Source organism: Maniola hyperantus, chromosome 21, assembly GCF_902806685.2.
Source record: "Maniola hyperantus chromosome 21, iAphHyp1.2, whole genome shotgun sequence".
Taxonomy (NCBI): Eukaryota; Metazoa; Arthropoda; class Insecta; order Lepidoptera; family Nymphalidae; genus Maniola; species Maniola hyperantus.
In genome coordinates, this window is record NC_048556.1 from 11293528 (window position 1) to 11305831 (window position 12304).

At 38.9% G+C, this 12304-nt stretch overlaps 1 protein-coding gene across 2 annotated transcripts in view; it reads left to right on the forward strand.

The window, feature by feature from the left end:
• LOC117992349 (B-cell receptor CD22-like) overlaps window positions 1–12304 on the forward strand; it is a 140262-nt gene that overhangs the window by 102080 nt on the left and 25878 nt on the right. The gene's annotated exons all lie outside the window — the stretch shown is intronic.

Consider the following 12304-nt stretch of genomic DNA (forward strand, 5'->3'; position numbering starts at 1 on the left):
TATATAATAGGAAAATGTGACTGACTGACTGATTGATCTATCAAAACCCAGCTCAAACTACTGGACAGATCCGGCTGAAATTTGGCATGCAGATAGCTATTATGACGTAGGCATCCGCTAAGAAAGGATTTTTGAAAATTCAACCCCTACGGGGATGAAATAGGGGTTTGAAATTTGTGTAGCCCACGCGGACGAAGTCGCGAGCATAAGCTAGTGTAATATATGGGTAGTGACATGGATAGTGATGGAAGTAGGTAGGTATATAGATTGTATTGACGACTTTTCAAAGTGTAAGAAAAACAAAGCGGCGATGTAATCAGCGGCGAAGCTTCAAATCTCACCTATTCCCGGATTAGCCGGATATTTACGAGCGCTCGTTACAATTTATATCCGGCTATAGGTGCTTCGTGGTATCACATAAAACAAAATAGCTGTTCACACCTACAGCAAGCATTTACAATAAGTAAAAACCGACCAAACAACGAGGGTTCCGTACTCGGAAATTATTTCGACATTTTGCACTATAAATCAAAAACCTCCTAGGTAATTTATTGTATCAACTTCCATTAAATATCAATATTAATTATTATATGATAGTAATAATTTTTTTAGAACATTACAAACTAATTAATAATTTAAACTAAAACTAAAACCTTAAAAAATATAATATTATAACTAAAATATATTATTAAAAGGAGTCCCTTTAGGCAAGGTTCCGAAGATACTGGCAGCGTTCCCCCTTTGGATAGCTAGGCTAATTCTTTGTCCGAGGTAGCTGCCAGCTCTTCGGTCACCTGTGATGTTATGTTAATCAAAAACTGTTATGTATAAAAATAAATAAAAGGCTGTTTTAGAATGTACAGGTAAAGCCCTTTCATATCATACCCCATTTGGTACAGTTAACGGACTTTGAAAATTGAAAATACTAATTATCTAAACACATTTTAATTTTCTTTTGTGATGTAACCACAAATTCACGGTTTACTGATTTATTCCTTTACTTGTGCTATAAGACCTACCTACCTACCAAAATTCATGATTCTAGGTCAACGGGAAGTACCCTATGGTTTTTCTTGACATACACGACGGACAGATGGGCAGACAGACAGACAACAAAGGGATCCTATAAGGATTCCTTTTTTCTTTTAAGGTACGGAACTCTACAAATACCAGATAGGCACTCCTTCCTAGCTAGCTTAGCCACCCCGACTTTGCTCGAGTATCGGGTATATAATTGCTGAATATCCTATCTTTTAATTTTTTAAGGGGTCTTTTTTTGTTTTGTATTGTTAGGAAATGAGTTTACGCATTCCCTCTCCGGAAGCCAGCCAGTCAGGCAGCCCAGCTGTGGAGGGAGGGTATGTGGGACCATAGAGCAGACACAAAGAGGAGATGTTGTATTAAGATTTCCCTATGAAATATCGAGTGACATTTTGCGGGGTGAGGGGTTGTGGAACGCCGCCCACTTCTCAATTTTCCATCTGCGGGTTAGTAGCAAAACTACTCGCTTAGCGACCTAACATCGATATATTGATGTCACTACATAGTTCAGCTATCTCACACTAGATGTCAATAAGTGTAGAAATTACGTATAAAATTACTTACAAATGAAATGTGATACCATTCATAGCATCAGAACGTCTGTCTGAATAACTTTGACACGATAAAACACAACACTTCATCCTTTTGTTCTTAAAAACGCGAAAACACACCGATAATACGAGTCTCAATATATGTGAACCTGACGAACGCAGACAGCATACTAACTAAGGCCCCGCCCACAGTGATGACGTCAGGACCTAGTTGAAAATCACAGTGCACAGTTGCTTAGGCCAACTCCTCTTTGTTTCTGCTCTATGTGTGGGACTCGCCGGTCGAGAGGCGAGCGGAATACCCATGAAAACCCAGCGGCGCTCCTGCGCCTCGCCTGGCGACTGGGTCACGGGAACGCATATAACAATGCCCATAGACGGATAGAGATGTTATCATATTGGAGTAAACCTCGAATTTCGCAATTCCAGGATTAGCCGTATATTTACGACAGCTCGTTAAAATTTATACGCGAGCCGGAGTTTTGTAGTTACGGTACAGAGGAGGGCCGAGTGCACACAAAACTTTCTCCAGTTTGGAAAATTCCGATTAGTTTCCAAACTATTGATAAAATATATTGACACGAAAAAACTTGTGCAAAACGTTCTGTCTACAGAATACATTGTGTATGTACTTGTAGTCTATCGGTTTTATAGTTTTAAATACATATTAAGGTAGGTAAATGCAGGTATGACCGACCCATTTAAGGAATTTTTTGAAGCGATTTAAATAATTAAGAGTATTGAATGCTTTCACATTTACTTTTTAGGGTTCCGTACCTCAAAAGGAAAAACGGAACCCTTATAGGATCACTTTGTTGTCTGTTTGTCTGTCTGTCAATTGTGGTCATGAACTAATAATTAGTATTTTCAATTTTCTAAGTAAGATAACTATATCAAGTGGGGCATATGAAAGGTCTTCACGTGTGCATTCTAAAACAGATTTTTATTTCTTTTTATGGATCATAGTTTTTGAATTATCCTGCAAAGTGTCGAAAAAATACGACTGTAGTACGGAACCCTCATTGCGCGAGCCTGACTCGCACTTGGCCGGTTTTTATTTATATACTAGCTTATGCTCGTGTTCTGACTGCGTGCGCTGACTGACTTTCTCGATTCCTTCGTCAGCGAAACGTGCTCTACAAGAAAACTGCATATATGCGCGTCTTCATTGCCTGTGCGAACAGACGTATCTTTAATTTTAATATACCTATACCATTTTAATGTCAAATCAGTACAATTAAACCAATTTTACAACCCAAAAAGGACTTGTACTTTTAACACCAGCTCTAGGCAGCCGCCCTAATGTAACTCTCGCGACTTCGTCCTCATGAACTACACAAATTTCAAACCCCTATTTTACCCCTTAGGGTTTGAATTTTCAAAAATACTTTCTTAGCGAATGTCTACGTCATAATAGCTATCTATGCAAATAGCCTGATAAATTTCAGCCCGACCCATCCAGTAGTTTGAGCTATGCCAATGCACAGCTCAAACTACTGGATAGATCAGTCAATCAGTCAACTTTTCCTTTTAAATATACATATTATAGATGATAAAAGAGCGTGGATTTGACTGACCAAAGCGTGGGACTGCAATTATTCAGGACATAGGTAGGTACTTAATTATTATTGTAAATCGAATCTTTGAAAAGAGCAACCACCGAGTTTTATGCCGGTTTTTCTCGGTCGAAAAGGCATTTCGAACGAATATCAAGATGTTCTTAAATTTTAAGTTAGGTAGGTATACCGAAACACAGTTTCAGAACGATTTAAAATTTCAATATGGCGGATACCAATACGTGTCTTCAGTGGGAGAAAGAACTAAGAAACTCAGTTGGAAAAAGTAGGGAAACTTTGGGAAAAGTAACTTTTATAGGAATGTAACTTCTACAAAGTGTGATATTTTCCGCATTCTGCACTTATTTCCATAGGAAATAGTTACACAAGTTTTTGAAATATCTCGATGGTTTTCTACAATTCGTAGAAGGTTTCAAATTCAGCGACTGGTTGAGATGGCAATCGGGGTATGAGGCGCCCCGCCCACCCGCACGTCACCCGCGCTATACCGCAGCGGATTAGCACGGGGGCCTGCAGGTGTGCAGGGCCTTCTCTGCCATTGCCATCTCGACGTGTCGCGTGCTATAGGTTTTTTTTTTTTAAATAGAGATAGCGAGCAAACGAGCAGGCAGGTCACCTGATGTTAAGTGATTACCGCCGCCCATGAACATTTGCAGCACCAGAGGAACCGCCCATGCGTTGCCAGCCTTTTAGGAATTTGTTGGTCCCTTGAATAACCCCATGTTGTAATCTAGTGGGAACACCGCCGATGGGAGTTGGTTCCACAGTTTGCACGTGCGTGGAAAGAAGGATCTGGCGCAGCGGACGGTCGAAGTGCACCAGACACCCAGGTGGTGAGATATTTCATTAAATTCTATAAAATAACCCTGTTTCTATCAATCACAAGAATCAAAAACAAGGAGTTCAGGGGTTTTTTTATTTTTATTTTATTTATTCAGATACAAGTTAGCCCTTGACTGCAATCTCACCTGGTGGTAAGTGATGATGCAGTCTAAGATGATAGCGGGCTAACCTGGAAGGGGTATGGCAGTTTTTATTAAACCCATACCCCTTTGGTTTCTACACGGCATCGTACCGGAACGCTAAATCGCTTGGCGGCACCGCTTTGCCGGTAGGGTGGTAACAAGCCACGGCCAAAGCCTCCCACCAGACCAGACCAGAAATTTAGAAATTATAAAATTCCAAACCCCTGCCAGGAATCGAACTCGGGACCTCCCACTATTAAGACCACAGCGCTCACCACTGCGCCAGGGAGGTCGTCCAGATATCATTGATATCATTTTCACTCGCTCCTGTCATTAGTCAGGATTAGAGCGACACTAAGCGCCGCTCGGTAATGGTTTAAATGTAACTCTCATCTTGGCTATTTATTTCCATTATTTTCATTTGAGCTCCATTATCTGCGGCTATATCAAACGCTAGCTATTGCCTGCGAATTCGTCCGCGTGGATTTAAATTTTTCAAAATCCCGTGGAAACTCTTTGATTTTCCCGAATAAAAAGTAGCAAAGGTTACTTTCCGCCCTTTCAACTATCTCTATGCCAAAAATCAAGACGATTGGTTAGTTATTTTTATTTTATTTTTATTTTTCATGTCCCGAAATTGTAGTTATGTAACTACAATTTCGGGACATGAAAAATAAAAATAAAGTACCCTTATCAGTACCCTTATTATAAATGTGAAAGTGTGGTTGTTTGTTGGTTTGTTGAAGGTTTGCTGGTTTGTCCTTCAATCACGTCGCAATGGTGCAACGGATTAACGTGATTTTTTGCATGGGTATAGATAAAGACCTGGAAACATTCTTGCAAATAAATGATTATTTTATTTTATTTTAAAGTGACATAGGCTACTTTTTATCCCAGAAAATCAAAGAGTTCCAACGGGATTTTTAAAAACCTAATTCCACGCGGACAAAGTCGCGGGCATCAGCTAGTAAGTAGTAGTAATAAATTAAGTTACATTGGAAATTCTTATCTCTTAGGGCGTGAAGGAAGGACAAACAAGGTAATAGGTTTTTTACATCCCGTCGAAGCTTTTAGATTTTCTGGGATAAAATGTAGCTTATGTCCGCTCCAGGGATGCAAGCTATCTTTCGTCAAAATCGGCTAAACAAATGACCTGTGAAAATACTTATAACAAATGGACAGACAGACACATTCGCATTTATATAATACTAGCTGATGTCCGCGACTTCGTCTGCGTGGATTTAGGTTTTAAAAATCCCGCGGGAACTCTTTGATTTTCCAGGATAAAAAGTAGTAGGTATATGTCACTCTCGAGGTCTTTAAATATACCCATACAAAAATCACGTTGGTCCGTTGCTCCATTGCGACGTGATTGAAGGACAAACCAATAAACCAACAAACAAACAAACACACTTTCGCATTTATAATATAGCATGGATATCCTTGTTAAATGCTGGATAAGCTGTGAAATAATAGCGCCCAATTATTTTATTCTCTCCAGTTTTTAGGCGAGCGCCATTGTTTTTGGAAACGAGGGCGAAAAATGTTACGTTACGGGCAATAAAGTGGCTACCTACATTGTTTCAAAGTGCTAGTTTTGAAATGAAATTCAGTGAAGTGTTGGAAGTAACGAAATAGAAGTAGGTTAGCTGTTCAAATTAGTTAATGAAAATCGTCTAACCTCTCTTAGACTAGAGATAAATCTACTTTTCTCTATTGTACTCTATAATTTTACCCCCTTAGGTGGTTGAATTTTCAAAAATCCTTTCTTAGCGTATGTCTGCTTCATAACAGCTATCTGCATGCTAAATTTCTTAAAATCCTTTCTTAGTAAGTGTCCACCTTTATAAAAGAAAACCTTTCAAGTTTCTAAACTCAGCGGCTTGGGCTGTGCGTTGATAAATCAGTCAGTCAGTCAGGACTAGTCTTTTTACGTTTAAACCTAGCTTTAATAAGTAGATCTATGCGCATAAAATCGTCAAAACGTTTGCTTAGTAAGGGAGCTTCTGCTTATATGAAATATAGATGTGACGTCATAAACGTTTGACGTACCTACTTTTTTAGTTAAATCTATAACTTAAAATGGTTAGCAAACTTAAAAGTAATATCAGACATGGATTTTACGAATTATCGGACACCTTTTTTTAATCATCATCATCATCATGATCAACCCATCACCGGCTCACTACAAAGCACGGGTCTCCTCTCAGAGTGAGAAGAGTTTTGGCTATAGTCTACCACGCTGGCCATATGCGGATTGGTAGACTTCACACACCTTTGAGAACATGAAGAACTCTCAGGTATGCAGGTTTCCTCACAATGTTTTCCTTCACCGTTAAAGCAAGTGATATTTAATTAGTTAAAACGCACATTACTCCGAAAAGTTAGAGGTGCGTGCCCGGGATCAAACCCCCGACCTCCGATTAGAAGGCGGACGTCCTAACCACTTGGCTATCACAGCTTTTTTAATAGTTCCTAAGAAATAATTTATTTTTGACATACATGCATATTACAATCAAAAGAGTGTTTGAATAAATTATTCGTTTTTATACGATGTCCAAAATCACCGGCCGCCGTTTCAACCGGATATTAATCGACTTCGATATTGGCTGGTGACCGGATATGGATAGCCACTGTTAAAAATTTATGCTCATCCGGTACCAATTGGAAATGAGAATGGATGGCGTGGAATGGAAAATTTCACATTTCCCAGTTTTTAACATAGATTTATATTTATGTTCTATTGCAGCTCTATATGGCTTTATATTCAGCTGGCTGCGATATTGATGTTGTTTCATTAAAATTTTAGTTATTATTTTCTGGTGGGAGGCTTCGGCCGTGGCTGGCCACCCTACTGGCAAAGCCGTGCTGCCAAGCGATTTAGCGTTCCGGTACGATGCTGTACGGGAGCGGTGTGCAGGCTCGACCGTACTAAAGGGGAGATCTCCCACCGAGCGGTTGGTTGTGCTCGGTAGCGCCAGCTGGGCCGACGGTCGTATCTTGAAACTTCTATATATAGTCCAGATTGCAGAACACTCTGTTAGTGCGAGTACTGTCGGCGGTACATTTGTTCGGGACTATGTCATCGATTGAACAGCGCCATCTAGTTTCTATTGTGGCAACCGCCACAATGCCGTGAAGAAACCAAAGAAACAAAGAAAAACCGTGACTGCAATCTCACCTGGTGGTAAGTGATGACGCAGTCTAAGATGGATGCGGGCTAACTTGGAAGGCAGTTTTTATTGAACCAATACCCCTTTAGTTTCTACACGGCATCGTACTGGAACGCTAAATCGCTTGGCGGCACGGCTTTGCCGGTAGGGTGGTGACTAGCCACAGCCAAAGCCTCCTACCTGCCAAATTTCGTGATTCTAGGTTAACGGGAAGTACCCTGTAGGTTTCTTGACAAACAGATAGACAGACAAAAAAGTGATCCTATAAGGGTTCCGGGTTCCGGGTTCCTAAAAAGATCTAAATCAAGTAGTGTAACAAGACCTATAAGCACTTACTTTTTTAATCAGTTCTAGTGAACTGCAAATGCTGCATCATTCGGAAAATGGCCGCCTCAGAGAAGTTTAAATTCCAACTTCATTTCCCTCCCCTTTATTTATTCATGACGTCACTCCGTTTTTTGAGTTTCAGAGACAGAGGATTTTGCGATGTAGGGTTTAATTTCGGTTTGCAGTTTATAAATTACTAGCTTATGCTCGCGACTTCGTCCGCGTGGACAACATAAATTTTAAACCCCTATTTATATAAGGAGGTGCCTTAGGGGTTGAGTTTTCAAAAATTCTTTCTTCACGGATGCCTACGAGTGCATGTGCTTAGTGAGTCAAAAATGAATTTTATTTGATCTTGTTTGTGACATTTTGTTTGCCCAATCAGGTTGTGTGCCGTCGAGTTTTGAAAATTAAGTAAATAAGCCTTGAATAATATTCGTTTATCCACTTTGGGGGTTTTTCTCGTTGATTTTTTTGCGCAGTAATTTTTTTCCTGTTTGTCTTCATAAATGACGGTAAATATACGCTTTGAACTTTTTTATTTAACACTAGCTTATTCTCGCGACTTCGTCCGCGTGGACAACATAAATTTCAAACCCCTATTTATATAAGGAGGTGCCTTAGGGGTTGAGTTTTTAAAAATTCTTTCTTAGCGGAGGCCTACGTCATAATAGCTATCTGCATGCCAAATTTCAGCCCGATCCGTCCTGTAGTTAGAGCTGTGCGTTGATAGATCAGTCAGTCAGTCAATCCTTTTATATATTTAGAAGAGACTAGCTGATGCCCGCGACTTCGTATGCGTGGATTTAGGTTTCTAAAAATCCCGTGGGAACTCTTTGATTTTCCGGGATAAAATAGCCTATGGCACTCTCCAGGTCTTTAAATATACCCATGCAAAAAATCACGTCGATCCGTTGCTCTGTTGCGGCGTGATTGAAGGACAAACCAACAAATTAATAAACCAACAAATCAACAAACAAACACACTTTCACATTTATAATATGGGTACTGATATAAGACCTACCTGTACCTACCTGCCAAAGTTCATGATTCTAGGTCAACGGCAAGGTTTCTTGACAAACACGACAGACAGACAGACAGACAGACAGACAACGAAGTGACCCTGGATGTGTTTCTTTTTTCTTTTGAGGTACAGAACCCTTATGATAGAGGAATAAATTGTTCATCTATTCATTTTGAATTGAATTGAGTGCATACATTTTTAATACTAGATGCCCAATAGGCAATATCGCCGACGATTAATATTCGGCTCGGTTCGGGGCTGTGGCGGTTTAATATTTCATCGTATCGTTCTTTTTAGGGTTCCGTACCTCAAAAGGAATAACGGAACCCTTATAGGATCACTTTGTTGTCTGTCTGTCTGTCAAGAAACCTACAGGGTACTTCCCGTTGACCTAGAATCATGAAATTTGGCAGATAGGTAGATCTTATAGCTGACATTGGGGGAAAAATCTGAAAACCGTGAATTTAGGGTTAGATCACACAAAAAAAAAAATTGTGGTCATGAACTAATAATTAGTATTTTCAATTTTCTAAGTAAGATAACTATACCAAGTCGGGTATCATAATATGAAAGGTCTTCACCTGTGCATTCTAAAACAGATTTTTATTTATTTTTATGTATCATGCTTTTTGAATTATCCTGCAAAATGTCGAAAAAATACAACTGTAGTACGGAACCCTCATTGCGCGAGCCTGACACGCGCTTGGCCGTTTTTTTAGGGTTCCGTACCCTAGTACGCGACTTCGTCCACGTGGAAGCAGGTTTTTTAAAAATCCTGTGGGAACTCTTTGATTTTCCGGGATAAAAAGTAGCCTATGTCAGTCTACAGGTCTATATCTATCCCATGACCCATGCAAAAAATCACGTCAATTCGTTGCACCGTTGCGACGTGGTTGAAGGACAAATCAACAGTCCAACAAACCAATAAACCAACAAACAAACACTTTCGCATTATTACTGATATACCTACCTATCGTAAACTTTTACAAAATTATAGGATTTTTTATATTTTTTTCGCGCTTTTTTTGTGGTATCATATCAGTAATCATCAGTACTATCATCACCTGTCTTCGTTTTTGCTAGCGTTCATGTTACACCCTGTATAGTGACAAAAATTTCCATCATTCCGAAGTTAAAATTCCGAAGTTATTCCCTTCCACTTGATTTATTCATATTCTTTTATTGTTCCCGCGAGAAATTCCCACTCTTTGACATTATTTGAACAGTTTCATCCGACTGTTTTGGTTTCTCCTGCGGTTTCTCAAAAGTTTTGAACGCTTATGAGATAACTTGACTGAGATTACGACTACCAGTGAGACTGGCAGCCAGCGATGGTTTCGTATAAACAATGCTTTAGTATTCTATAATTTAATACTGGTACTGATTCTGAGCAGACCTAAATTTTAGAGTAGGTATTCGCATCATCTTCCTACTAATGCATTATGAAAAGGACAGACACAGTTTGACAGTTTCAAATTTAATTTAGAGCTGTCAAACCCGTGACTTTAGCTACGTTAGTACTATTATATATTCTGTGCTTTAGCTGCCAGTCGCGAGCCTATTAGCGTGCACTAAAGTTTAGAGTCTTTAAATATAAAATTCATGTTCCATCCTTTTTAGCAATATTAAAAAGGAAAAGATACAGATACTCTAAATTTAGAAAGACAAGAGAATCGGCGCCATTGGCACCGATTCCGTTGTTTTTTCTAAACTAAATTTAAAGTAGGTATCTGCATCCTTTTCTTTTTAACAATGCTAAAAAGGGACAGAACACGAACTTTACTTTTAAAGACTCTAAATTTTAGTGCACGCTACAAATTTAAACAGTAGGCTCGCGACTGTGCGCTAAAATCACGGGTTTTACCATCTAAAAATTAAATTTAAAACTGTCAAACTGCGTCTGTCCTTTTCATATTACATTAGTAAGAAGAGGATGCGAATACTCTAAAATTAGGTTGTGCTCAGAATCAGTACCAACGTCCACGCTACCACGTACATACATAATACCTATATATCTTTTTGTATATACATATTATATTATTAACTATGGATCCTTGTATTCATTTTATAACTCTTTTAGTACCGTAAGACCTATTTCACTTCTTAATGCGCTTTAATCACAACCTTGAATGGGAAGCTGGAAGAAATCTCTGTTTCGAGATAAGCATTTCCAATGTAACTTAAAATTTATTACTACTATGTAACTACAATTTTGGTACTTGAAAAATAAAAAATAATATTAAATAGTCTTCCCACGGTGCATCGGTGCGGGCTGCTCCGCATCCATCGACTGAAGGGTTATATAGAAATAAAAGGAAATTTGCTGATCGACAGGGATTTAATTTATAAGGAACACTTTATAACAACAGTAGGGCGATTGTCTAAAACCTGCATCAATCATTATTACAATCTCAATTGTTTTGATTGGCTGAATTTGTGCGATTCTTGTTGCAACAATGCATTGTAACCAATAGTGAGCGAGCATTAACCAATCAGAAATGATTGCGATCGTGACATTGTAGCTGTCAAACAACCGCGGTAGGGCCACAGTACAACGGAGAGCGGCTAGTCTTAAGGTGAGAGATTGAGAGAAGAGAACGCAAGAGAGAGAGGGCAACACAGATTGCCAAATCACATTTTTAAACACCGTTTTGCGGCTCTGGCTACAAGCCCTTTTCTTACGTGCTTACAGATAAAACATATTAGGCTTAGTTTATACTAGTAACATTTATAACCAACATCGACAATATCACGCACCGTGGGAAGCCGATATAATAAGTTATCGTTCTTTAAAAACTCTTTCATTTCAAATCTCAGGAAATACTTATAAAAAACTCCTAAAATAAAAACACCTCACTTTGTAAAATATTGTGTCACACCGGATTTCCGCAAACCGGTATTCTCTCTGGAACTTTCCACACTTTTTAGGGTTCCGTACCTCAAAAGGAAAAAAGGAACTCTTTTTAGGATCACTTTGTTGTCTGTCTATCTGTCGTATTTCTATTTGTCTGTCTGTCAAGCCCTTTAAATTTAATAAACAGAAAAAAAATGTATTTGTCCGTCTGTCACGAAAACCTATAGGGTACTTCTCGTTGACCTAGAATCATGAAATTAGGTATGTAGATTGTAGGTAGATCTTAAAGCAGAAAAAAAGAATAAAATCCAAAAACCATGAATTTGTGGTTACATCACTAAAAATAAATAAAATAAAACAGGGTCTTCTCCGTTTGGCCGGAACGGCCAAGCGGGGGTATAGGCCTGGAGGCTTAAATAAATAAAATTTGTTCACGAAAAAATAATTTACTAAATCACATATAGATGGCGCTGTTGTCATAAACTTGCAGTGTTCTACATAAATTAACTGTTAGATACAATAGTCGGCAAGAAAAATCAGGCATCGACCTTTCAGAATTAGATTTCGGCTTTGTAGAGCGCTGTCTCTGTCACTCATACCTATGTGACGTTTTGTCGGTCTCAACGACAGAGACAACGCTCTACGAAACCGCTATCAATTTCTAAAGGTTGAAGTACAATATTTTCTACCGCTACTGTACTTTGTACAATGGTACGAAACCCTTCGTAAGCGAATCCAACTCACACTTGGCCGGTTTTTCTAACTAAATATCTCGAGCATTTTACGTCTTGC